The sequence below is a fragment of the Dipodomys merriami genome, unplaced genomic scaffold, assembly GCF_024711535.1.
Source record: "Dipodomys merriami isolate MVZ:Mamm:240054 unplaced genomic scaffold, mDipMer1.0.p SCAF_53, whole genome shotgun sequence".
NCBI classification, from domain to species: domain Eukaryota; kingdom Metazoa; phylum Chordata; class Mammalia; order Rodentia; family Heteromyidae; genus Dipodomys; species Dipodomys merriami.
The window spans coordinates 3,439,922-3,466,309 of NW_027206102.1; positions in this window are offsets into that span (position 1 = coordinate 3,439,922).

Genomic DNA, 26,388 nt, shown 5'->3' on the forward strand with positions numbered 1-26,388 from the left:
TTAGGGTGAGATTTAGGGTTAGGGTTAGGGTTAGGGTTACGGTGAGTTTGAGGGTGAAGTTTAGGGTTAGAGTTAGGTTTAGGGTGAGGTTTAGGGTGAGGGTTAGGGTGAGGGTTATGGTTAGTGTTAGGGTTAGGGTGAGGTTTGGGATGAGGGTGAGGGTTAGGGTTAGTTTTAGGGTTAGCATTAGGGTTAGTGTTAGGGTTAGTGGTTTAGGCTTAGGGTTAGGTTTAGGCTAAGGGTTAATCTGAGGGTGAGTGTAAGGGTAAGGGTTAGGTTTAGTTTTCGGGTTATGGGTAGTGTTAAGGTGAGAGTTAGGGTTCAGGTTAAGTTTAGCGTTTGGGTGAGGTTTACGGTTCAGATTACAGTGAGGGTGCAGGTTAGGGTTACTTTGAGGGTTAGGGCTAGGTTGAGGGTTAGGGTTTGGGTTAGGCTGAGTGTTAGGATGAGGATTAGGGTTAGGATTAGCATTAGGGTGTGGGCTATGATGAGGGTGAGCATTAGGTTTAGTGTTAGGGTGAGGTTTAGGTTTACGGCTAGGGTTAGGGTGATGGTTAGGATGAGGTTTAGGGTTATTGTTAGTGTTATGGTTATGGTTATGTTTGTAGTGAGGGTGAGGCTGAGGGTGAGGGTTGGATATAGGATTAGGGTTAGGGTTAGGTTTAGGGTTAGGATTTGTGTTATTATTAGGGTTAGCGTTAGAGTTACCTTGAGGGTGAGGGTGAGGTTAAGGGTGAGGGTTAGGGTTAGGGTGAGGTAGGTTAGGGTTAGGTTAGGATTAGGGTTAGGTTGAGTGTGAGGCTTAGGGTTAGAGTTAGGCTTAGGGGCAGGGTTAGGGTTAGTGTTAGGTTTAGGGTTAGGGGGAGGTTTAGGTTGAGGTTTAGGGTTAGGGTTAGGGTTAGGATTAGGGTTGTGTTATTGTTAGGGTTATGGTTAGAGTTAAAGTGAGGTGGAGGGTGAGGCTGAGGGTGAGTTTGGGTGTGAGGATTAGGTTTCGGGAGATGGTTAGGGTTAGGGTTAGGTTGAGGGTTAGGATGAGGGTTTGAATAAGGATAAGGGTTAGGGTGAGGGCTAGGGTGAGTTTAGGGTTAGAGTTAGATTTATGCTTAGGCTTAGAGTTAGTCTGATTTTCAGTTTGTGGGTGAGTGTTAGGGTTAGGGTGATGGTTAGGGTTACAGTTAGGGTGAGGGTTAGGATGAGGGTTAGGGTTAGGGTGAGGGTTAGGGTGAGGGTGATGGTACCGTAAAGGTGAGGGTTAGTCTGAGCGTGAGAATTATGATAAGGGTAAGGGTTGGGGTTAAGGCGAGGTTAGGGTAAGGGTTACAGTTAGGGTTAGGGTGAGGGTAAGGGTTAAATTGAGAATTAGGGTTAGGGTTTGTTTGAGGTTTAGGGTGAGGGCTACTCTGAGGTTGTGGGTTAAGGTTAGGTTTAGGGTGAAGTTTAGGGTTAGGTTAAGGGTTAAGATTAGTGTGAGGGTTAGTGTTACAGTTAGGGGTTAGTGTAAGGGTGAGGGTAAGTGTTATGGTGAGGGTTAGAGTTAGGGTTAGGGTTATTGTTAGGGTTAGGGTTACCCTTACAGTGAGGGTGAGGGTTAGGATTAGGTTTAAGGTGAGGTTTAGGGTTAGGGTTATGGTGAGAGTTTGGGTTAGGGTTAGGATTAGGGTTAGGGTGAAGGCTAGGGTGAGGGTTAGGGTTGGGGTTAGGGTTAGGATTAGAGTTAGGGTGAGAGTGAGTGTGTGGGTTAGGGTTAGATTTAGGGTTAGCCTTAGGGTTAGTCTAAGTATGAGGTTGAGTGTGAGGGTTAGGGTTAGGGTGAGGGTTATCGTTAGGGGATAGCGTGAGGTTGAGTGTGTTGGTTAGTGTTAGGTTTAGGATTAGGCTTAGGCTTCGGCTAAGGATGAGGTTAAGGGTGAGGGTTAGGGTTAGGGTGAGGGTTAGGTTTAGTGTTAGGGTGAGGTTTAGGATTAGTGTTAAGGTTAGGATTAGGGTTAGGGTGAGGGCTAGGGTGAGGGTGAGGTTTAGGGTTAGGTTCAGGGTTAGGGTGGGGGTGAGGTTCAGGGTTAGAGTTAGGGTTAGGTTGAGGGATAAGGTGAGGTTTAGGGTTAGGGTTAGTGTTAGTGTTAGGGTTAGGGTGAGGGTTAGAGTTAGGATGATGGTTAGGTTTAGGTTTAGGTTTAGGATTAGGGTTAGGGTGAGGGTGAGTCTGAGGGTTAGGGTTAGGGCTAGGCTTAGGGAAAGGCTGAGGGTGAGGGTGAGTGTGAGGTTTGGGGTTAGGGTGAGGGTGAGTTTTAGGGTTAGAGTTAGTGTTAGGGTGACCGTTAGTGTGACGGTTAGAGTTAGGGTTAGTTTTAGGTTTAGGGTTAGGGTGAGGTTTAGGGTGAAGGTTAGGGTTATTGATATGGTTAGGTTTAGGATTAGCATTTGGGTGAGGGTGCGTGTGAGGGTTAGGGTTAGGGTTAGGGTGAGGTTTAGTGTTAGGGTTAGGGTTAGGGATAGGGTGAGGTTTCACTTTAGGTTTATGGTGAGTGTGAGGGTTAGGTTTAGGTTGAGGTTTAGGGTTAGGTTGAGGGTAAGGGTTAGAATGACGATTAATGTTAGGGTTAGTGTGAGGTTTAGGGTGAGGATGATGGTTAGGGTTAGGTTGCGGTCTAGTTTGAGGGTCAGGGTTAGGGTTAGGGTGAGGTTTAGGGTTAGGTTCGAGTAAGGTTTAGTATTAGGGTGAGGGTTAGGGTTAGGGTTATGGTAAGGTTCAGGATTACAGTTAGGTTGAGGGTTAGAATTAGGTTTAGTGTTAGGTTAAGGGTTAGCATTAGCGTTAGGGTGAGTGTTTGGATGAGTTTTAGGGTTGCAATTAGGGTTAGGGTGAGGGCAAGGGTGAGGGTGAGGGTTAGTGTTAGGCCTAGGGTTAGGTTTAGGTTTAGGGTTAGGGGTAGAGTTAGGGTGAGTGTTAGGGTTCGGGTTCCGGTGAGGGTTCAGGTTAAGTTTGGGGTGGGGTTAGGGTGAGGCCTAAGGTGAAGGTGAGGGTTAGGGTTAGGGTATTGTGAGCATTAGGTTGAGGTTTAGTTTTAGGGTTAGGGCTAGGATTAAGGTTAGGGTGAGTGTGAGTGTGAGGGTTAGGGTTAGGGTTAGGCTTCGGCTTTGGGTTAGGCTGAGGGTGAGTGTGGGGATGAGGATTAGGTTTAGAGTGATGGTTCATGTTATGGTTAGCTTGAGAGTTAGGATGTTGGTTAGGGTTAGGATTAGGGTTAGTGTGAGGGCTAGGGTCAGTGTGAGGTTTAGGGTTAGGTTTAGGCTTAGGCTTAGGGTTAGGCTGAGGCTGAAGGTGAGGGTAAGGTTAGGGTTAAGTTGATTGTTAGGGTTAAGGTTAGAGTGATTGTTAGGATGAGGGTTACGTTTAGGGTTACGTTGAAGGTTAGGATTATGGTTATGGATAGGGTTACAGTTAGGATGAGGGTTTGGCTGAGGATTAGGTTTAGGGTGAGGGTTAGGATGAGGGCGACAGTAAGAGAAATCTGAGGGTTATGCTGAGGGTGAGGGTTATGGTAAGGGTGAGTGTTCGGGTTAGGGTTAGGGTGAGGTTGAGGGTTAGAATGAGGATTAATGTTAGCGTTAGTGAGAGGTTAAGGTTAGGATGAGGGTTAGAGTTAGGGTGAGGCTTAGGGTGACATTGAGTGTTAGGGTTAGGGATAGGATGAAGTTTTGGTTTACGGTGATGGTTAGCGTTAGTGTGAAGGTTACTGTTAGGGTTAGTGTTAGTATTAAGGTGAGGGTAAGTGTTAGGGTAAGGTTTAGGTTTAGGCTGAGGTTTAGGATTAGGGTTAGGGTAACGGTTAGGGTGAGGGTGAGGTTTAGGGTTAGAGTTAGGTTTAGGGTGAGGGTTAGGGTTAGGGTTATGTTTAGTGTTAGGGTTAGGGTTAGGGTGAGGTTTAGTGTGGGGGTGAGAGTTTGTCTTAGCGTTAGGATTAGGATTAGGCTTAAGGTGAGGGTGAGTGTTAGGGTTAGGGTTAGGATTAGACTTAAGATGAGGGTGAGGTTGAGGGTTACCCTTAGGGTGAGTGTTGGGGTTAGGTTTAGAGTGAGGGTTAGGGTGAGGGTTAGGCATAGGGTTAGGGTTTGGGTATGGGCTAGGGTGAGGGTGAGAGTTAGGGTCAGAGTTAGGGTGAGTGTTAGGGTGATGGTTAGGGTTATTGTGAGGGTTAGTGTTAAGGTTAGGTTTAGTGATATGGTGAGGGTAAGTGTTAGGTCGAGGGTTAGGGTTAAGGTGAAGGTTATCTTTAGGATGAGGGTTAGGGTTAGGTTTAGGGTTATTGTTAGGGTTATGGTTACGGTGAGCGTGAGGTTGAGGGTGAGGGTTAGGGCTAGGATGAGGTTTAGGTTTCTGGTTAGGATTAGAGTTAGGTTTAGGGTGGGTGTGAGGTTTAGGGTTGGAGTTAGGGTTAGTGTTAGTGTTGGGGTTAAGGTGAGGGTTAGAGTTAGTGTTAGGCTTAGGCTTAGGCTTAGGCTTAGGACAAGCATGAGAGTGAGGGTTAGGGTTATGGTTAGGGTGGGGCTTAGGGTTAGGGTTAGGTTGAGGGTGAGGGTGAAGTTGAGGGTTAGGTATAGAGTTAGGGGGAGGGTTAGGGGGAGGGTTACGATTAGGGTTAGAATTAGGGTTATGGTGAGTTTGAGGGTTAGGTTGAGGTTTAGGGTTAGGGTTAGTGTTAGCGTTAGTGTGAGGGTTAGGCTTAGGGTTAGGTTTAGTGTTAGGGTGAGGGTAAGTGGTAGTGTGATGGTTTGGGTTAGAGTGAGGGTTATGGTTAAGGTGAGGGTTGGGAATAGGGTTAGGGTTATTGTTAGCGTTAGGTTTAGTGTTACCGTTACTGTGAGGGTGAACATGAGGGTTAGGGTTAGTGTTAGGGTGAGGTTTAGGGTTTGGCTTAGGGTTAGAGTTAGGGTTAGGGTGAGGGTTAGGTTGAGGGTTAGGGTTGGTGTTCGTGTTAAGTTTAGGGTTAGGGGGAGAGTTAGGGGGAGGGTTAGGTTTAGGGTTAGGATTAGTGTTAGGGTGAGGCTGAGTGTGTGTGTGTTAGGGATAGGTTCAGGGTTAGGCTTAGGGTTAGGCTAAATGTGAGGGTGAGGGTGAGGGTTAGGGTTAGGATGAGGGTTAGAGTTAGAGTAAGGGTGCGTTTTAGTGTTAGGGTTAGGGTTAGAGTTATGGTTAGGCTGAGGGTGAGGTTTAGGTTTAGAGTTAAGGTTAGGGTCCAGGTTAGGGATAGGATTAGGGTTAGGGTGAGGATGAGGGTGGGGGTGAGGATTAGGATTAGGGTTTGGGTTAGGGTTATTGTTAGTGGTATGGTTAGGGTTAAGTTTGAGGTGAGGGTGAGGCTCAGGGTGGGGTGAGGATTAGGGTTATGGTGATTGTTAGGGTTAGGGTTAGTGTTATTGTTAGGGTTAGGGTTAGAGTTACGGTGAGGTTGAGGGTGCGGGTGAGGGTTAGGGTTAGGATTAGGGTGAGGTTTATGGTTAGATATAGGGTTGGGGGAGGGGGAGGGGGAGGTTAAGGGTTAGGGTTAGTGTTAATGTTAAGGTGAGGGTGAGGTTTAGGTTGAGGTTTAGGGTTAGGGTTCGGTTTAATTTGAGGGTTAATTTTAGGGTTAGAGTTAGTGTTAGTGTGAAGGTAAGTGTTAGGGTGAGGGTTAAGGTGAAGGATATGGTATGGATGAGGCATAGGGTTAGGGTTAGGGTTATTGTAAGGGTTAAGGTTAGTGTTATGGTTACTGTGAGGGTTAGTATTAGGGTTATGGTTAGGTTTAGATTTAGGGTTAGGTTTAGGGTTAGGGTTAGGGTGAGGGTGAGGGTTTGAGTTATTGTTAGTGTTATGGTTTGGGTTAAGTTTGCGGTGAGGGTGAGGCTGAGAGTGAGGTTTATGGTTAGGTTTATGGTTAGAGTTAGGTTTATGGTGAGGTTTAGGGTGAGGGTGAGTGTGAGGGTTAAGGCTAGGATTAGTTCTAGGGTTAAGGTGAGGGTGAGTGTGAGGGTTAGGTTTAGGGTTACGATTAGAGTTAGAATGAGGGTGATGGAGAGGGTTAGGGTTAGGGTGAGGGTTGGGGTTAGGGTTATAGTGAGAGTTAGGGTGAGGGTTATGCTTAGGCTTAGGTTTAGGGTGTGGGCTAGGGTGAGGTTGAGGGTTAGGGTGAGGGTTGGGGTGAGGTTTAGCGTTAGGGTTAGTGTTATGTTTAGGGTTGGAGTTAGAGTTAGGCTTAGTGTTAAGCGGAGGGTGAGGGTGAGGTTGAGGGTTAGGGTTAGGTGCGGGTGAGGTTTAGGGTTAAATTTAGCATTAGGTAGAGGGCTAGTGTAATGGTTAGCCTTTTAGGTTTGGGGTGAGGGTTAGGATGAGGTTTAGGGTTATAATTAGGGTTAGGGTGAAGGCTAGAGTGAGGGTGAGGCTTATTGTTAGCGTTAGGGTGAGGTTTAGGGTTAAGGTTAGTGTTAGAATTATGGTGAGTGCAAGGGTTAGGGTTAGGTTTAGGGTTAGTGTTATTGTTCGGGTTAGGGTTAGAGTTAAGTTGAGGGTAAGGGTGCGGGTGAGATTAGGTTTCGGGTTAGGGTGAAATTTAGGTTTAGGGTTAGGGTTAGTGTGAAGGTTAAGGTTAGGGTCAGGGTGAGGTTTAGGATGAGGTTTAGGGTTAGGATTTGGGTTAGGTTGAGGGCTAGAGTGAGGGTTTGGGTTGGGGATAGGGTTATGTTTAGGATTAGGGTTAGGGTGAGGGTGAGTGTGAGGGTTAGGGTTAGGCTTAGGCTTGGGTTACGGTGAGGGTTAGGGTTATTGTTTGGGATAAGGTGATGGTGAGGTTGAGGTTTAGGGTTAGGGTTAGTGTTAGGTTTGGGGTTAGGGTTAGGGTTTCGGTTAGGGTTAGGGTTACGGTTAGGGTTTGGGATACGGTGAGGGTTAGGGTTAGGGTTATTCTTAGGGTTAGGCTGAGGGTGAGGTTGGGAGTGAGGATAAAGCAAGGTTTAGGGTTCGAGTTAGGTTTAGAGTTATGGTTAGGGTTATTGTTAGTGTTATGGTTAGGGTTAATTTTGCGGTGAGGGTGAGGCTGAGGGTGAGGTTTATGGTTAGGGTTAAGGTTAGGGTTAGGTTTAGGTTTAGGGTTAATCTTATTGTTAGGTTTTCGGTTAGAGTTACAGTGAGGTTGAGGGTGATGTTGAGGGTGAGGGTTAGGGTGAAGTTTATGGTGAGGGTTAGGGTTAGGGTGAGGGTAAGTTTTAGGGTTAGAGTTAGGGTTAGGTGGAGGTTTAGGGTGAGGGTTAGGGTTAGGTTTATTGTTAGGGTTAGGGTGAGGCTGAGGTTTATGTTGATGTTTAGGGATATGGTTAGAGTAGAATTAGGGTTAGCGTGAGGGTGAGTTTGAGGGTTAGGTTTAGGGTAAGGCTTAGGCTAAGGGTAAGGCTGAGGGTGAGTTTGGGGGTTAGGATTAGGGTTATGGTGATGGTTAGGGTTAGGGTTAGTGTTATTCTTAGGGTTAGGGTTAGAGTTACGGTGAGGTTGAGGGTGCGGGTGAGGGTTAGGGTAAGGTTGAGGTTTAGGGTTCGGATTAGGGTTGGGGTTAGGGTGAGGGTGAGGGTGAGGTTTAGGGTTAGTGTTAGGGCTAGGGTTATGTTGAAGTTTAGGGTTAGGTTTAGGGTTATTGTTAGGGTAAGGTTTATGTTTACGGTTACATTGAGGGTGTGGGTTAGGGTTAGGGTTAAGGTGAGGTTTAGGGTTTGGGTTAGGGTTAGAGTTAGGGTTAGGGCGAGGGTGAGGTTTAGGGTTAGAGTCAGGGTTAGGATGAGGGTTAGGATGAGGTTTAGGGTTAGTGTTAGTGTTAGGGTTAGGGTTAGGGTGAGAGTTAGGGGTAGGGATAGTGTTAGGGATAGGGTTAGGATTAGGGTTAGGGTGAGGGTGACTGTGTGGGTTAGGGTTAGGTTTAGGGTTAAAAATTAGGGTTAAGGTTAGGGTGAGTGTGAGTGTTAGGTTTAGGGTTAGGCTTAGGCTTAAGATTAGGCTGAGGGTGAGGGTGAGGTTGAGGGTTAGGTTTAGGGTGAGGTTTAGGGTGAGGTTTAGGGTGAGAGTTAGGTTTCGGGTTAAGTTTAGTTTTAGGGTGAGGGTTAGGGTAAGGGTTACTCTGAGGATGAGGGTTAGTGTCAGGGTTAGGCTTAGGCCTAGGTTCGGGATGAGTATTAGGTTTAGAGTGATGGTCCTGGTTATGTTTAGGTTGAGGGTTAGGATGAGGGTTAGGGTTAGGATTAGGGTTCGGGTGAGGTCTAGGGTGAGTGTGAGGTTTAGGGTGAGTTTAGGCTTAGGTTTAGGATTAGCCTGAGGCTGAAGGTGAGGGTGAGGGTTAGGGTTAGGGTGATGTTAAGGGTTACGGTTAGGGTGAGGGTTAGGATGAGGGTTAGGTTTAGGGTGATGGTTAGGATAATGGGTGATAGTAAGAGTAAAGGTAAGGGTTAGAGAGAGTGTGAGGGTTAGGGTTAGGATTAGGGTTAGGGTTAAGGTTAGGGTGAGTGTGAGGGTTAGGGTTAGGCTTAGGCTTAGGTTTAGGCTGAGGGTGACGGTGAGGGTGTGGGTTAGGTTTAGGGAGAGGGTTAGGGTTAGGTTTAGGGTGAGAGTTAGGTTTTGGGTTAAGTTTAGGGTTAGGGTTAGGGTTAGGGTGAGGGTTAGGTTGAGGTTTAGGTTTAGGGTTAAGGTTAGGATTAGAATTAGGGTTCTGGTGAGGGTGAGTGTGAGGGTTAGGGTTAGGGTTCGGCTTAGGTTTAGGATTAGGCTGAGGGTGAGTGTGGGGATGAGGATTAGGTTTAGTGTTATGGTTCATATTATGGTTAGGTTGAGGTTTAGGATGAGGGTTAGGTTTAGGATTAGGGTTAGGGTGAGGGCTAGGGTGAGTGTTAGGTTTAGGGTTAGGTTTAGGCTTAGGCTTAGGGCTAGGCTGAGGCTGAAGGTGAGGGTGAGGGTTAGGGTTAGGGTGATGTTTAGGGTTACGGTTAGGGTGAGTGTTAGGATGAGGGTGACAGTAAGAGTAAAGGTGAGAGTTGTGCTGAGGGTGAGGGTTATGGTAAGGGTGAGGGTTCGGGTTCGGGTTAGAGTGAGGGTTAGGGTTAGATTGAGGATTAGTGTTAGGGTTAGTGTGAGGTTTAGGGTGAGAATGATTAGGGTTAGGGTGAGAGCTAGGGTGAGGGTTAGGGTTTGGGTTAGGGTGAGATTTAGGGTTAGGGTTAGGTTTAGGGTTAGGGTGAGGTTTAGTGTTAGGGTGACAATGAGGGTGATTTAAGTTTACGGTGAAGGTGAGGCTGAGGGTGACGTTTAGGGTTAGGTTTAGGGTGAGGATTAGGGTGAACATTAGATTTAGGGTTATGGTTTGGATTAGTATTATTGTTAGGGTTAGGATTAGAGTTATGCTGAGGGTGAGGGTGAGGGTGAGGTTTAGGGTTAGGTTGAGATTTAGGGTTAGGGTTAAGTTTAGGGTGAGGGTGAGGGTGAGGTTTAGGGTTAGAGTTAGGGTTAGGGTTAGGGTTAGGGTGAGGGTTAGGGTTAGGATTAGTGTTAGGGTTAGGGTGAGGGTTAGGATGAGGGTGAGGGTTAGGGTTAGGGTTAGGATTAGTATTAGGTTTAGTTTTAAGGTGAGTGTTTGTGTTAGGCTTAGGTTTAGGGTTAGGCTAAGGGTTAAGCTGAGGGTGAGAGTAAGGTGAGGGTTAGGGATAGGGTTCGGGTTAGGGTTAGCGTTAGGGTGAGAATAAGCATTCGGTTAATTTTAGTTTTTGGGTGAGGTTTACCGTTCAGGTTACAGTGAGGGTGGGGGTTAGGGTTAGTTTGACGGTTAGGGTGAGGATTAGGGTTAGGGTGAGGGTTAGGGTTAGGGTTAGGGTGAGTGTTAGGATGAGGATTAGGGTTAGTATTAGGGTTAGGGTGAGGGGTAGGGTGAGGGTGAGGGTTAGGGTTAGTTTTAGGGTGAGTTTAGGGTTAGGGTTAGGGTTAAGGTGAGGGTTAGGGTTAGGATGAGGGTTAGGGTTAGGATAAATGTTAGGGTGAGGGTGAGTGTTAGGGTTAGGTTTAGGGTTACGATTATTTTTAGTGTTATGGTTATGGTTACGTTTGCAGTGAGGGTGAGGCTGAGGGTGAGGGTTAGATATATGATTAGGTTTATTGTTAGGTTTAGGGTTAGGATTAGTGTTATTGTTAGGGTTAGTGTTAGATTTAAGGTGAGGGTGAGGGTTAGGGTTAGGGTGAGGTTGGGTGTGAAGATTTCGGTTGGAGTGATGGTTAGTGTTAGGGTTAGGGTGAGGGTTAGGAAGAGGGTTAGGTTTAGGATTAGGGTTAGGGTGAGGTCTAGGGTGTGGTTGAGGGTTAGGGTTAGGTTTAGGCTTAGGGTTAGTCCGAGGGTGAGGTTGAGGGTAAGGGTTCGGTTTAGGATGATGGTTAGGGTTACGGTTAGGGTGAGGGTTAGGATGAGGGTTAGTGTTAGGGTGAGGGTTAGGGTGAGGGTGATGGTACCATAAAGGTGAGGGTTAGGCTGAGGGTGAGGGTTAAGATAAGGATAAGGGTTAGGGTTAGGGTGAGGGTTAGGTTTAGGGTTACACTTAGGGTTAGGGTGAGGGTGAGGGTTAGATTAAGAATTAGGGTTAGGGTTAGTTTGAGGTTTATGGTGAGGGTTAGGATTAGGGTGAGGGTTAGGGACAGTGTTAGGTTTAGGATTAGGGTTAGGGTGAGGTTTAGGGTTTGGGTTAGGGTTAGAGTTAGGGTTAGGGTGAGGGTGAGGTTTAGGGTTAGAGTCAGGGTTAAGGTGAGGGTTAGGTTGAGATTTAGGGTTAGGGATAGTGTTAGTGTTAGGGTAAGGGTGAGAGTTAGGGGGAGAGATAGTGTAAGGGTTAGGGTTAAGATTAGGGTTAGGGTGAGGGTAAGTGTGTGGGTTAACGTTAGTTTTAGGTTCAGGCTTAAGGTTAGGCTGAGGGTGAGTGTTTGTGTTAGCGTCAGGTTTAGCGTTAGGCTTAGGGTTAGGCTGAAGGTGAGGTTGAGGGTGAGAAAGTTAGCCTTAGGGTGAGGGTTAGTCATAGGGTTAGGAGGAGGGTTAGGTTGATGTTTAGGGTTAGGATTAGGGTTTGGGTGAGCGCTAGGGTGAGGGTGAGGGTTAGGGTTAGGGTGAGCGTGAGGTTTAGTGTTAGGGTTAGGGTGAGGCTGAGGGTGTGTGTTAGGGCTAGGGTTAATGTTAGCGTTAGGGTTAAGGTGAGGGTTAGGGTGAGCATGAGGGTTGGGGTTAGGTTTAGGGTTAGGATTAGGGCAAACGTGAGGGTGAGTATGTGTGTTAGGGTTAGGTTTAGGGTTAGGCTTAGGGTTAGGCTGAGGGTGAGGTTGAGGGTGAGGGTTAGCATTAGGGTGAGGGTTAGGTTTAGGGTTTGGGGAAGGGTTAGGATGAGGTTTAGGGTTAGGATTAGGGTTAGGGTGAGGGCTAGGGTGAGAGTGAGCATTAGGGCTAGGGTTAGGATGAGGTTTAGGTTTAGGGTGAGGGTTAGGATGAGGGTGAGGTTTAGGGTTACTGTTATGGTTAGAATGAGATTGAGGTGAGGAATAGGGTTATGGTTAGTGTTAGGGTTAGGGTTAAGGTGAGGGTTAGGGTGAGGGTCAGGGTTAGGGTTAGGGTTAGGATTAGGATTAAGTTTAGGGTTAGGGTGAGGTTTAGTGTTATGATTAGGGTTATGGTTTTGGTGATGGTTAGGGTGATGGTAATGTTAGGGTTAGGCTTAGGCTTAGTGTTAGGCTGAGGGTGAGGGTGAGGGTTCAGGTTAGGGTGAAGGTTAGGGTTAGGGTTAAGGTGAGAGTTAGGGTTTCGGTTAAGTTTAGGGTTAGAGTGATTTTTAGGGTAAGGGTTTTGGTGACATTGACGGTTAGGGTTAGGTTGAGGGTTAGGGTGAGGGTTAGGATAAGGATTAGGGTTAGGGTGAGGGCTAGGGTGAGGGTGAGGTGTAGGGGTAGGGTTAGGGTGAGGTTTAGGGTTAGGGTTAGGGCTAGGGTTAGGGGGAGTGGGAGGTTTAGGGTCAGAGTTCGGGTTAGGGGGTGGCTGAATGTGAGGGTTAGGGGTAAGGTTAGGGTTAGGGTTAGGATGAGGGTTAGGGTGAGGGTGAGTGTTAGGCTTAGGGTTAGAATTAGGATTAGGGTAAGGATTAAGGTGAGTGTAAGGGTTAGGGTTAGGGTTAGGATGAGGGTATGTGTTAGGGTTAAGGTTAGGGTTAGGGTGAAGGATTTGGTTAGGATGAGGGATAGGTTTAGGGTTAGGGTTTTTGTAAGGGTTAGGGTTAGGGTTATGGTTACTTTGAGGGTGTGGCTGAGGGTTAAGATTAGGGTTAGGTTTAGGTTTAGGTTTAGGTTTAGGATTAGGGTTAAGGTTAGGGTTAGGTTTAGGGTTAGGGTTAGGGTTACGGTGAGGGTTAGCGTTATTGTTAGTGTTATGGTTTGGGTTAATTTTGCGGTGAGGTTTAGGCTGAGGGTGAGGTTTATGCTTAGGGTTAGGGTTAGGGTTATGGTTACTTTGAGGGTGTGGCTGAGGGTTAAGATTAGGGTTAGGTTTAGGTTTAGGTTTAGGTTTAGGATTAGGGTTAAGGTTAGGGTTAGGTTTAGGGTTAGGGTTAGGGTTACGGTGAGGGTTAGCGTTATTGTTAGTGTTATGGTTTGGGTTAATTTTGCGGTGAGGTTTAGGCTGAGGGTGAGGTTTATGCTTAGGGTTAGGGTTAGGGTTTCTGTTAGTGTTAGGGTTAGGATGAGGTTTAGGGTGAGGGAGAGGGTTAGGGATAAGTTTAGGATTAGGTCTAGGGTTAAGGTGAGGGTGAGTGTGAGGGTTAGCGTTAGAGTTAAGGTTAGGATTAGAGTTAGGGTCAGGGTGAGGGTTAGGATTAGGGTGAGGGTTGGGGTTAGGGTTAGAGTGAGAGTTAGGGTGAGGGTTAGGCTTAGGCTGAGGTTTAGGGTGTGGGCTAGGGTGAGGTTGAGGGTTAGGATGAGGGTTAGGGTTAGGGTTAGTGTTAGGGTTAGGGTTGGAGTTAGGGTTAGGCTTAGTGTTAGGCAGAGGATGAGGGTGAGGGTGAGGGTTAGGGTTAGGTGAGGGGGAGGTTTAGAGTTAGATTTAGTGTTAGATGGAGGGCTAGTGTGAGGGTTAGGGTTTTAGGGTTAGGGTGAGGTTTAGGATGAAGTTTAGGGTTATGATAAGGGTTAGTATTAGGGTTAGGGTAAGGGCCAGAGTGAGGGTGAGTCTTATGGTTAGCGTTAGGGTCTGCTTTAGTGTTAGGGTTAGGGTTAGAGTTACTGTGAGTGTGAGGGTTAGGGTTAGGTTTAGGTTTAGGGCTATTGTTAGGGTTAGGTTTAGAGTTTAGTTGAGGGTAAGGGTTAGGGTTAGGTTTAGGGTTTGGGTTTCTTGTTAGGGTTAGGGTTAGAGTTAAGTTGAGGGTAAGGTTGAGAGTGAGGTTTAGGTTTAGGTTTAGGGTGAGGGTTAGGGTTATTGTTACTGTTATGGTGTGGGTTAAGTTTGCGCTGATGGTGAGGCTGAAGGTGAGGGTTATGGTTTTGGTTAGGGTTAGGGTTAGTGTTAGGGTTAGGGTTAGGGTGAGGTTTAGGGTTTGGGTTAGGGTTAGCCTTAGAGCTAGGCTGAGGGTGAGGTTGAGGGTTAGAAAGTTAGGGTTAGAGTGAGGGTTAGTCATAAGTTTAGGTGGAGGTTTAGAATGAGGTTTAGGGTTAGGATTAGGGTTTGGGTGAGGGTGAGTGTTATGGTTCAGGTGAGGGTGAGGTTTAGGGTTAGGGTTAGGTTGAGGGTTAGAGTGAGGGTTAGGGTTAGCGTTAGGGTGAGGGTGAAGTTTAGGGTTAGAGTTAGGGTTAGGGTGAGGCTGATTGTGAGGGTTAGGGTTAGGGTTAGTGTTAGAGGTAGGGATAGGTTGAGGGTAAGGCTTAGGCTTAGGCTTAGGCTTAGGCTGAGTTTGAGGTTGAGGTTGAGGGTTAGGGTTAGGGTGATGGTTAGGTTTACGATTAGGGTGTTGGTTAGGATGAAGTTTCGGTTTAGGGTGACGGTTAGGGTGAGGAGGATGGTAAGGGTAAACGTGAGGGTTAGGGTTAAGATAAAGGTGATGGTTAGGTTTAGGTTTAGGGTTAGGGAAAGGGTGAGGTTTAGGGTTAGGGTGAGGTTTAGATTGAGCATTAGGGTTAGGGTTAGTGTAAGGTTTCGGGTGAGAATGAGGGTTAGGGTTAGGGTGAGGGTGTGGGTTAGAACTAGGGTTTAGGTGAGGGCTAGGGTGAGGGTGAGGGTTAGTGTTATGCTTAGTGTTAGTGTTAGGTTGAGTATATGTGTTAGAGTGAGGGTTAGGGTTACGGTGAGGGTTATGGTTAGGGTTAGGGTTAGGGTTTGGGTTAGGGTTTTTGTTAGAGTTAGGGTTACGGTTATGGTTACGGTGAAAGTGAGGATGAGGTTTAGGGTTAGTTATAGTGGTAGGGTTATGGTGAGGGTTACGTTGAGGGTTGGTTTTAGGGTTAGTGTTAGTTTTAGATTTAGGGTGAGAGTTAGGGGGAGGCTGAGGGTTAGGGTTAGTGTTAGGGTTAGGTTTAGTGTTAGGGTGAGGGTGAGTGTATGTGTTAGGGTTAGATTTAGGGTTAGGCTTAGGGTTAGCCTGAGTGTGCGGTTCAGGGTGAGGCTAAGGGTTAATGTGAGGGTTAGGTTTAGGGTTAGGTTGAGGGTTTGGATGAGGGTTAGGTTTACAATGAGGGTGAGGTTTAGGGTTAGTGTGAGGGTTAGGGTTAGGATTAGGGTTAGGTTGAGGGTAGGTTTTAGGATTAGGGTTAGGTTTAGGGTTAGGTTTAGGGTTAGGGTTTGGTTTAGGGTTAGGATTAGTGTTATTGTTAGGGTTAGGATTAGAGTTACTGTGAGGGTGAGGGTGAGGGTGAGCGTTAGGGTAATATTTAGGGTGAGGTTTTGGGTTAGGGTTAGGATTAGGGCTAGGGTAAGGTTAGGTTTATGGTTAGACTTCGGGTTAGGGGAAGGGTTAGGATGAGTGTTAGGGTTAGAGTTAATGTTAGGGTTAAGGTTAAGGTGAGGGTTAGGTTGAGGTTGAGGGGTAGGGTTAGGGTGAGGATTAGGGTCAGGGTTAGGGTTAGGGTGAGGGTTGGGTTTAGGGTTAGAGTTAGGGTTAGGGTGAGGCTGAGCGTGAGGTTTAGGGTTAGGGTTAGTGTTAGAGTTAGGGATAGGGTGAAGATTAGGGTGAGGGTAAGGGATAGGCTTAGGGTTAGGATTTGGTTTAGGATAAAGATTAGGGTGAGGGTTAGGGTGAGGGTTAGGGTTACCGTGAGGGACAGGTTTAGGGTTAGAGTTAGGGTTAGGGTGAGGGATAGGGTGGGTTTAGGGTTAGGATTAGTGTTATGGTTAGGGTGAGGGTGAGGGCTAGTTTTAGGATGAGGGTTAGGTTTAGGGTGATGGTTAGGGTTAGGGTTACAGTGGGGTCAGGGTTAGGGTTAGGTTGAGGGTTAGAATTATGTTTAGGTTTAAGTTGAGTGTTAGGGTTAGGATTAGGGTGAGGGTTTGGATGAGGGTTAAGGTTACAATTAGTTTTAAGGAGAGTCCTAGGGTGAGGGTGAGGGTTATTGTTAGGGTTAGGGTGAGGTTTAGGGTTTGGGTTATGGTTAGGGTGAGGGTGAGGTTTAGGGTTAGAGTTAGGGTTAGGGGGAGGGTTAGGGGGAGCATTAGAGTTAGGGTTAGTATTAGGGTTAGGGTTAGGGTGAGTGTTAGATTGAGGTTTAATGCTAGTGTTTGGGTTATGTTTAGGATTAGGTTGACTGTGAGGGTGAGTGTGAGGGTTAGGGTGAGGTTGAGGTTTATGGTTAGGGTTACAGTGAGGGTGAAGGTTAGGTTAAGGGTGAGAGTTAGGGTTAGGGTCAGGGTGAAGTTGAGGGTTAGGATTAGGGTTAGGTTTAGAGTTACAGTGAGGGTGAGGGTGAGGGTGAGGGTAAGGATCAGGGTTAGGGTGAGGTTTAGGGTTAGGTTTATGGTTAGGATCAGGGTGAGGTTCAGGGTTAGAGTTAGAGTTAGGGGGAGGGTTAGAGTTAGTGTTAGGCTGAGTGTTAGATTGAGGTTTAATATTAGGGTTAGGGTTACGTTTAGGATTAGGTTTACGGTGAGGGTGAGTGTGAGGGTTAGGGTTAGGGTTCGGCTTAGGCTTAGGGTTAGGCTGAGGATATGGTTGGGGATGAGGATTAGGTTTAGAAAGATGGTTAGGTTTATGGTTAGGTTAAAGGATAGGATGAGGGTTAGGGTGAGGGCTTGGGTGAGGGTGAGGGTTAGGTTTAGGTTTAGGCTTAGGCTTAGGTTTAGGCTGAGGCTGAGGGTGAGGGTGAGGGTAGGGTTAGGGTGATGGTTGGGATTCCCGTTAGGGTGAGGGTTAGGATGAGGATTAGGGTTAGGGTGAGGGTTAGTGTGAGGGTGACGGTAAGGTTAAAAGTTATCGTTAGGCTGAGGGTGAGGGTTATGGTAAGTGTGTGGGTTAGGGTTAGGGAGAGTTTGAGGGTTAGGGTTAGCACGATGGTTAGGGTTAGTGTGAGGGTTAGTGTTAAGGTGAGTGTTAGTGTTAGGTTGAGGGTAAGTGTTAGGGTGAGGGTTAGTGTAAGGGTGAAAGTTATCCTTAAGATGAGGATTAGGATTAGGGTTAGGGTTATTGTTAGGTTAGGGTTAGGGTTACGGTTAAGTTGAGGGTGAGGGTGAGTTTGAGGTTTAGGGTTAGGATGAGGTTCAGGTTTAGGGTTAGGGTTAGAGTTAGGGTTAGGGTGATGGTTAGGGTTTGAGTTAGGTTTAGGGTTATTGTTGGGGTTAGGGTGATGTTTAGGGTTAGTGTTAGGATTAGGCAGGCTTAGGCTTAGGCTGAGCATGAGGGTGAGGGTTAGGGTTAGGGTTAGGGTGGGGTTTAGGGTTAGCGTTAGGGTGAGGGTGAGGTTGAGTGTTAGATATAGGGTTAGGGGGAGGGTTAGGGTTAGTGTTAGAGTGAGGGTGAGTGTTAGGGTGAGGGTTAGGTATAGGGTTAAGGTTATTTTTAGAGTTAGGTTTAGGGTTACGGTTACCTTGAGGGTGAGGATGAGGGTTAGGGTTAGGGTTAGGGTAAGGTTTAGGGTTTGGGTTAGTGTTAGAGTTAGGTTTACGGTGAGGGTGTGGTTTAGGTTAGAGTTAGGGTTAGGGTAAGGGTTATTGTGAGGGTTAGGGTTAGTGTTCCTTTTTAGGTTAGGGTAAGTGTGAGTGTTAAGGGGAGGGTTAGAGTTAGGGTTAGGATTAGGAATAGAGTTAGGGTGAGGGTGAGGGTTATGTTTAAGGTGAGTATTTGGGTTAGGGTTAGAGTGAGGGTTAGTTTGAGGGTTAGGCTTAGGCTTAGGGTTTGGTTATGGGCTATGGTGAGGGTGAGGGTTAGGGTTAGGGTTAGGGTGAGGGTTAGGTTGAGGGTTTATCTTAGTGTTAGGGTGGGGATTGGGGTTAGGTTTAAGTTTAATATTAGGTAGAGGGTGAAGCGACTGTGAGGTTAGGGTTAGGGTGAGGGTGTGGTTTAGGGTTAGAGTTAGCATTAGGGTGAGGGTTAGTGTGAGGGTTAGGGTTAGGGTAAGTGTTACAGTTAGGGTTAGGGTGAGGGTGAATGTGAGGGTCAGTGTTAGTCTTAGGCTTAGGCTTAGGCTTAGGGCGAGCATGAGGTTGAGGGTTAGGTTTAGGGTTAGCATTCGGGTTAGGGTGAGGGTTAGAGTGAATGTGACGGTTAAGTTAGCATTAGGGTGAGGTTTAGGGTTAGGGTTAGGGTTATGGTGAGGGTGAGAGTTAGGGTTAGGGTTAGGGTTAGGGTGAGGGTGAGGGTTAGGATTAGGGAAAGGGTTAGAGTTACAGTGAGGGTGAAGATGAGGGTGAAGGTTAGGATCAGGGTTAGGGTGAGGTTAAGGGTTAGGGTTATGGTTAGGGTGAGGGTGTTGTTTAGGGTTAGATTTATGGTTAGGGGGTGGGTTAGGGTGAGGGTTAGGTTTAGGGTTAGTGTTAGGGTTAGGGTTAGGGTGAGGGTCAGGTTGAGTTATAATGCTAGGATTAGTGTTAGGTTTAGGATTAGGTTTACGGTGAGGTGAGTGTGAGGGTTAGGGTTAGGGTTCGGCTTAGGCTTACGGTTAGGCTGAGGGTATGGGTGGGGATGAGGATTAGGTTTAGAAAGATGGTTATGGTTATGGTTATATTAAGGGTTCGGATGAGGGTTAGGGTTAGGATTAGGGTTAGGGTGAGTGTGAGTGTTTATGTTAGGGTTAGGCTTAGGCTTAGGGTTAGGTTGAGGCTGAGGTTGAGGGTGAGGGTTAGGATTAGGGTGATGGTTGGGGTTACCGTTAGGGTGAGGGTTAGGATGAGGATTAGGGTTAGGCTGAGGGTTAGGTTGAGACTGAAGGTAAGGATAAAGGATGAGGGTTAGGCTGAGGGTGAGGGTTAGGGTAAGGGTGAGGGTTAGGGTTAGGATGAGGGTGAGGGTTAGATTGAGGGTTAGGAGGTTTAGGGTGAGGATAAGGGTTAGCGTTAGGTTGAGGGCTAGTTTGAGCGTGAGGGTTAGGATTAGGGTGAGGTTAAGGTTTAGGGTGAGGGGTAGGGTTAGTGTGAGAGTTAGAGTTAGGGTCAGGGTTTGTGTTAAGATGAGGGTAAGTGTTAGGGTGACGGTTAGGTTTAGGGTGAAATTTCTGGTTAGGATGAGGGTTAGGGTTAGGGTTAGGGTTATTGTTAGGTTTAGGGTGACGGTTACGGTTACGGTGAGGGTGTGGTTGAGGGTGAGGGTTAGGGTTAGATAGAGGCTTAGGTTTAGGGTTAGGGTTATAGTTAGGTTTAGGGTGAGGGTGAGGTTTAGAGATAGGGTTTGTGTTAGGGTTGGGGTTATGGTGAGGGTTAGGGTTAGTGTTAAGATTAGGCTTAGGCTTAGGCTGAGCATGAGGGTGAGGGTTAGGGTGAGGGTTAGGGTGGGGTTTAGGGTTAGGGTTAGGGTGAGGGTGAGGTTGAGTTTGAGGGTTAGGTATAGGTTGAGGGGGAGGGTTAGGGTGAGGGTTATGTTTAGGGTTATTGTTAGGGTTAGGGTTAGGGTTAGGGTTAGGTCTTCGATTAGTGTGAGGGTTAGTGTTAGGTTTAGGGTTAGTGTTAGGGTGAGGGTAAGTGATAGGGTGATGGTTTGGGTTAGGGTGAGGGTTATGTTTAGGGTGAGGGTTTGGAATAGGGTTAGGGTTACTGTTAGGGTTAGGTTTAGGGTTAGGGTTAAGGTGAGGGTGAGGATGAGGGTTAAGGTTAGGGTAAGGGTGAGGTTTAGGGTTTGGCTTAGGGTTAGAGTAAGGGTTAGGGTTATGGTTAGGTTGAGGGTTAGGGTTAGGGTGAGAGTTAGGGGGAGGGTTAGGGTTATGGTGAGGGTTAGGGTTAGTGTAAGTGTGAGGGTTAGGATGAGGGTTAGGGTTAGGATTAGGGTTAGGGTGAGGGCTAGGGTGAGGGTGAGGTTTAGGTTTAGGGTTAGTGTGAGGTTTAGGTTTAGGGTGAGGGTAAGTGCGTGTTAGGGATAGGTTTAGGGTTAGGCTTAGGGTTAGGCTTAGGGTGGGGGTGAGGTTGAGGGTTAGGATTAGGGTGATGGTTAGGGTTATCTTAGGGTGAGGTTTAGTGTTAGTGTTAGGGTTAGAGTTAGGGTTAGGGTGAGGTTGAGGTTTAGGAGTAGGTTTAGGGTTAGGGTGAGGTTTAGGGTTAGGATTAGGGTTAGGGTGAGGGCTAGGGTGAGGGTTACGGTGAGGGTTAGGTTTAGAGGTACTGTTAAGTTTAAGGGTAGGGTTAGGGTTAGGGTGAGGGTTAGGGTGAGGGTTCGGGTGAGTCTGATGGTAAGCCTAAAGGTGAGGATTAGGCTGAGGCTGAGGGTTAAGATAAGGATGAGTGTAAGTGTTAGGGTGAGGGTTAGGGTTAGGTTGAGTGTTATGGTTAGGGTAAGGGTTAGATTTAGGGTTATGGTTATTGTTAGGGTTAGGGTTAGGATTACCCTTACAATGAGGGTGAGGGATAGGGTTAGGTTTAGGGTGAGGTTTAGGGTTAGGGTTATGGTTAGAGTTTGGGTTAGGTTTAGGATTAGGGTTAGGGTGAAGGCTAGGGTGAGGGTGAGGTTTAGGGTTAGGGTTAGGGTTTGGGTTAGGATTAGAGTTAGGGTGAGGGTGAGTGTGTGGGTTCGGGTTAGGTTTAGGGTTAGGCTTAGGGTTAGGCTAAGGGTGAGGTTGATGTTGAAGTTTAGGGTTATGGTGAGGGTTAGGTTTAGGGTTAGATTGAGGGTGAGTGTCTTGGTTAGGGTTAGGTTTAGGATTAGGCTTAGGGTTAGACTAAGTGTGAGGTTAAGGGTGAGGGTTAGGGTTAGGGTGAGGGTTAGTTTTAGGTTTAGGGTGAGGGTTAGGATGAGGGTTAAGGTTAGGATTAGGGTTAGGTTGAAGGCTAGGGTGACGGTGATGTTTAGGGTTAGGGTTACGGTTAAGGTGAGGGTCAGGATTAGGGTTAGAGTTATGGTTAGGTTGAGGGATAGCGTGAGGTTTAGGGTTAGGATTAATGTTAGGGTTATGGTGAGGTGAGTGTTAGGGTTAGGATGTGTGTTAGGTTTAGGGTGAGTGTTAGGGTTAGGGTTACGTTGGTGTCTGGGTTAGTGTTAGGTTGAGGGTTAGAATTAGGTTTAGGTTTAGATTGAGGGTTAGGTTTAGGGTTAGGGTGAGGTTTAGGGTTAGATATAGGGTTAGGGGAGGGTTAGGGTAAGCGTTAGGAATAGGGTTAGTGTTAGGGATTGGGTGAGGGTGAGGGTTAGGTTGAGGTTTATGGTTAGGGTTAGTTTGAGGGTTAGTGTTAGGGTGAGGGTAACTGTTAGGGTGAGGGTTTGGGTTAGGGTGAGGGTTATGGTTAGGGTGAGGGTTAGCATTAGCTTTAGGGTTATTGTTAGGGTTAGGTTTAGGGTTATGGTTATTGTGAGGGTGAGTGTGAGGGTTAGGGCTAAGGTTAGGGTGAGATTTAGTGTTTGGATTAGGGTTAGAGTTGGGGTTAGTTTGAGTCTTAGAGCTAGCGTTAGGGTTAGGGTTAGTGTAAGAGTTATGGTTAGGGTGAGGGTTAGGTTGAGGGTGAGGGTTAGGCTTAGGGTTAGGATTAGGTTTAGGGTAACGTTTAGGGTGAGTGTGAGGTTTAGGATTCGGGATAGGGTGAGGGTAAGTGTTAGGGTGAGGGTTAGGTTTAGGGTGAAGGATATGGTTAGGATGAGGATTAGGATTAGGGTTATTGTTATTGTAAGGTTTAGGGCTAGGTTTATGGTTACGGTGAGGGTGAGGGTTAGGATTAGGGTTAAGGTGAGGTTGAGGTTTAGGTTTAGGGTTAGATTTAGGGTTAGGGTGAGGGTTAGGATGAGTGTTAGTGTTAGGGTTAGGGTGAGAGTTAGGTGGAGGTTAAGGATTAGGGATAGGGTTAAGATTAGTGTTAGGGTGAGGGTGAGTGTGTATGTTAGGGTTAATTTTAGGGTTAGGTGTAGGGTTAGGCTGAGGGTGAGTTTGAGGGTGAGGGTTAGGGTTAAGATGAGGGTTAGGTTTAGGGTTAGGGGGAGGGTAAGGATGAGGGTTAGGATTAGGATTAGGGTTAGGTTGAGGGCTATGGTGAGGGTCAGGGTGAGGTTTAGGGTTAGGGTTAGGATGAGGTTTAGGGTTAGGGTTAGGGTGAGGGTGAGATTTAGGTTTAGATTTTGTTTTAGGTTGAGGCTGAGGGTGAGTGTTATGGTTAGGGTTTGTGTTAGGGTTAGGGTTAAGGTGAGGGTTAGCGTGAGGGTGAGGGTTAGGGTTAGGGTTAGGATTAGGATTAGCGTAATAGGGTGAGTGTGAGGGTTTTGGTTAGGGTTAGTTTTAGGCTCAGGTTTAGGCTGAGTGTGAGGGTGAGGATGAGGGTTAGGGTAAGTGTGAGGGTTAGGGTTAGTGTTAGGGTTAGGGTGAGAGTTTGGGTTCAGGGTCAGATTAGGGTTAGGATGAGAGTTAGGGTTACAGTTACGGTCAGCGTGAGGGTTAGGGTTACGTTGAGGGTTAGGGTTAGGGTGAGGGTTAGGGTGAGTTTAGGATGAGGATTAGGTTTAGGATTAGGTTTAGGGTGAGGGCTAGGGTGAGGATGAGGTTTAGTGTTAGTGTTAGTGTGAGGTTTAGGTTTAGAGTTAGGGTTAGGGTGAGGTTTTGGATGAGGGTTAGGTTAACGATGAGGGTCAGGTTTAGGGTGAGGTTGAAGGTTAGGGCTAGGATTAGGGTTAGGTTGAGGGTGAGTGTTAGGATTAGGGTTAGGGTTAGGTTTAGGTTTAGGTTTAGGCTTACCATTAGTGTTATTGTTAAGGTTATGGTTAGAGTTACGGTGAGGGTGAGGGTCAGCGTCAGGGTGAGGTTTAGAGTTAGGGTGAGGTTTAGGGTTAGGGTTAGTGTGAGGGTGAGGTTTAGGGTTAGATTTAGGGTTAGGGGGAGGGTTAGTTCGTGGGTTAGTGTTAGTGTTAGTGTTAAGGTAAAGGTTAGGTTGAGGTAAAGGTTTAGGGTTAGGATTGGTTAGGGTGAGGGTGAGTGTGAGGTTTAGTGTTAGGGTTAGGCTTAGGCTTAGGGTGAGGCTGAGGGTGAGGGTGGGGCTGAGGATTAGGGTTAAGTTGATGGTTAGGGTTTGGGTTAGGGTGAGGGTTAGGGTTTGGGTTAGTGTTAGAGTTAGGTTTAGGGTGAGGTTGAGGTTTATGGTTAGAGTTACGTTTAGGGTGAGTGTTAGGTTGAGGGTTTGGGTTAGGGTTATTTTTAGGGTTATGTTTAGGGTGAGATTTAGGGGGAGGGTTAGGGTTAGGGATAGGTTTAGGATTAGGGTTACAGTGAGGGTGAGTGTGTATGTTTGCTTTAGGTTTAGGTTTAGGCTGAGGTTGAGGTTGAGGGTGAGGGTTAGGGTTAGGTGAGGGTTAAGGGGAGGGGGAGGTTTAGGGTTAGAGTTGGGGTTAGGGTGAGGGTGAGCATGAGGTTTAGGGTTAGTGTTAGAATTAGGGTTAAGTTGAGGGTTAGGGTGAGTGTCCAATTTCGGGTTAGGGTTAGGATTAGGATTAGGATTTGGCTTAGGGTGAGTGTGAGGATTAGGTTTAGGGTTAGGCTTAGGCTTAAGCTTAGGCTGAGGGTGAGCGTGAGGGTTAGGGTTAGGGTGAGGGTTAGGGTTAGGGTTAGGGTGTGAGTTAGGGTTCAGGTTAAGTTTAGGGTTAGTGTGAGGGTTAGGGTAAGTGTTATTGTGAGGTTTAGGGTTAGGGTTCGGTTGAACGTTAGGATTAGTGTTAGGGTTAGGGTGATGATGAGGGTTAGGTATAGGATTAGGTTAGGGTGAGGGTGTGTGCTAAGATCAGGATTAGGGCTGTGGTTAGGGTTAGGTTTATGGTTAGGATTAATGTTATTGTTAGGATTAGAATTAGAGTTAAGGTGAGGGTGATGGTCAGGGTTAGGTTTAGGTTGAGGTTGAGGTTTAGGTTTAGGGGTAGGATTAGGGTTAGGGTGAGGGTGAGGTTTATGGTTAGATTTAGGGTTAGGGGGAGGGTTAGTTCTTAGATTAAGGTTAGGGTTAGTGTTAGGGTTAAGGTTAGGGTGAGGATTAGGTTGAGGTTAAGGGATAGGGGTAGGGGTAAGTTTAGTATTAGGGTTAGGGTGGGGGTGAGTGTGAGGGTTAGGGTTAGGGTTAGGATTATGCTTAGGGTTAGGCTGAGGGTGAGTGTGAGCGTGAGGGTTAGGTTTAGGGTGAGGGTTAGGGTTAGGTTTAGGGTGAGGTTTAGTGTTAGGTTTAGGATTAGGTTCAGGGTGAGGTTTAGGGTTAGAGTTAGGTTTACGGTGAGGGTGAGTGTGAGGGTTAGGGTTAGGGTTAATATTCGGCTTAAGTTTAGGCTGAGGGTGAGGGTGAGTGTTAGGGTTAGGGTTAGGATGAGTTTTAGGGTTAGGGTTAGGGTTAGAATTAGTGTTAGGGTGAGAGTGAGGTTTAGGGATAGAGTTAGGGTTAGTGTTAGGGTTAGGGCTAGGGTGAGGGTTAGGGTTAGGCTTAGGCTTAGTCCGAGCATGAGGGTGAGGGTTAGGGTTAGGGTTATGGTGATGGTTTGTGTTAGGGTTAGTGTTATTGATAGGTTTAGGGTTAGAGTTACCGTGAGGGTGTGGGTGCGGGTCACAGTTAGGGTTAGGGTTAGGGTGGGGTTTACGGGAAGGGTTAGGGTGAGGGTTAGGGTGAGGGTTCGGGTGAGTGTGATGGTAAGCCTAAAGGTGAGGTTTAGGCTGAGGCTGAGGGTTAAGATAAGAGTGAGTGTGTTAGGTTGAGGGTTATGGTTAGGGTGAGTGTTATGGTTAGGGTAAGGGTTAGAGTTAGGGTTACGGTTATTGTTAGGGTTAGGGTGAGGTTTAGGGTTAGAGTTAGGGTTAGGGGGAGGGTTAGGGTGAGCGTTAGAGTTAGGGTTAGTATTAGGGTTAGGGTTAGGGTGAGTGTTAGATTGAGGTTTAATGTTAGGTTTTGGTTTATGTTTAGGATTAGGTTTACGGTGAGGGTGAGTGTGAAGGTTAGGGTGAGGGTGAGGGTTAGATTGAGGATTAGTGTTAGGGTTAGTGTGAGCTTTAGGGTGAGGATGAGGGTTAGGGTTAGGTTGTGGGCTATGTTGAGGGTGAGGGTTAGGATTAGGGTGAGGTTTAGTGTTAGGGTTATGCTTAGGGTTAGTGTGAGTGTTAGTGCTAGGGGGAGGGTTAGTGTTAGGATGAGGTTAAGTGTTAGGGTGAGGGTTAGGTTTAGGGTGAAGGTTATGGTTAGGATGAGGGTTAGGGTTCGGGTTCGCGTTATTTTTAGGGTTAGGGTTAGGGTTACGGTTACGGTGAGGATGAGAGTGAGGGTTAGTTTTAGGATGAGTTTTAGGTTTAGGGTTAGGGTTAGTGTAGGGGTTAGGGTGAGGGTGAGGTTTAGGGTTGGAGTTAGGTTTAGTGTTATTGTTGGGGTTAGGGTGAGTTTTAGGGTTAGTGTTAGACTTAGGCTTTGGCTTAGGCTTAGGCTGAGCATGAGAGTGAGGGTTAAGGTCAGGGTTAGTGTGCGGTTTAGGGTTAGGGTTAGGGTGAGTGTGAGGTTGAGGGTTAGATATAGGGTTAAGGGGAGGGTTATTGTGTTGGTTAGGGTTAGTGTTAGGGTGAGGGTAAGTGTTAGGGAGAGGGTTAGGAATAGGGTTAAGGTTATTCTTAGGGTTAGGTTTAGGGTTACGGTTACGTTGAGGGTGAGGATGAGGGTTAGGGTTAGGGTTGTGGTGAGGTTTAGGGTTTGGGTTAGTGTTAGAGTTAAGTTTAGGGTGAGGGTGAGGTTTAGGTTAGAGTTAGGGTTAGGGTGAGGGTTAGGTTGAGGGTTAGGGTTAGTGTTCGTGTTAAGGTTAGGGTTAGGGTGAGTGTGAAGGTTAGGATTAGTGTTAGGGTAAGGGTTAGTTTGAGGGTGAGGTTGAGGTTGAGGGTTAGGGTTAGGGTGAGGTATAGGGTTAGGGTTAGGGTGAGAGTTAGGGTTCTGGTTAAGTTTAAGATTAGGGTGAGGGTTAGGGTTAGGGTTAGGGGGAGCATGAGGATTAGGGTTAGGTTGAGGGTGAGGGTTAGTGTTAGGGTTAGGGGGTGGGTTAGTGTTAGGTTTAGGGTGAGGGTTAAGAGGAGTATTAGGATTACCATTATGGTTAGGGTGACGGCTAGGGTGGGGTTGAGAGTTAGGGTTTGTGTTAGGGTGAGCTTTACGCTTAGGGTTAGGTTTAGTGTGAGGGTTTGGTTGAGGGTTAAGGTTAAGTTGAGGGTGAGGTTTCGGGTTAGGGTTAGGGTTAGGGTTAGGGTTATTGTTAGGGTTAGGGTTCAGGTTATGATTATGGTTAAGGTGCCCGTGAAGGGTAGGATTAGGGTAAGGATTAGGATGAGGTTTAGGTTTAGAGTTAGGGTTAGGGTGAGAATAAGGTTTAGGGTTAGATTTTGGGTTAGTGTTAGGGTTAGCGTTAGGGTGATGGTTAGGGTTAGGGTTCGGCTTAGGCTTAGGCCGAGCATGAGGGTGAGGGTTAGGGTTAGGGTGAGGGTTACAATGATGTTTAGGGTTAGGATTAGGGTTAGGGTGAGGGCTAGGTTGAGTGTTAGGGTGGGCGTTAGGGTTAGGGATAAGGTTAGGTTTAGGATTAGGGTTAGGGTGAGGGTTAGGTTTAGGGTTTTGATTAGGGTGAGGGTGTGGCTGAGGATTATGGTTAGGTTTAGGGTTAGGGTTAGGTTTAGGGTTAAGTTTAGGGTTATGGTTAGGGTTAAGGTGAGGTTTAGGGTTAGGGTTAGGGTTAGGATTAGGCTTAAGGTTAGGCTGAGGTTGACAGTGGGGGTTT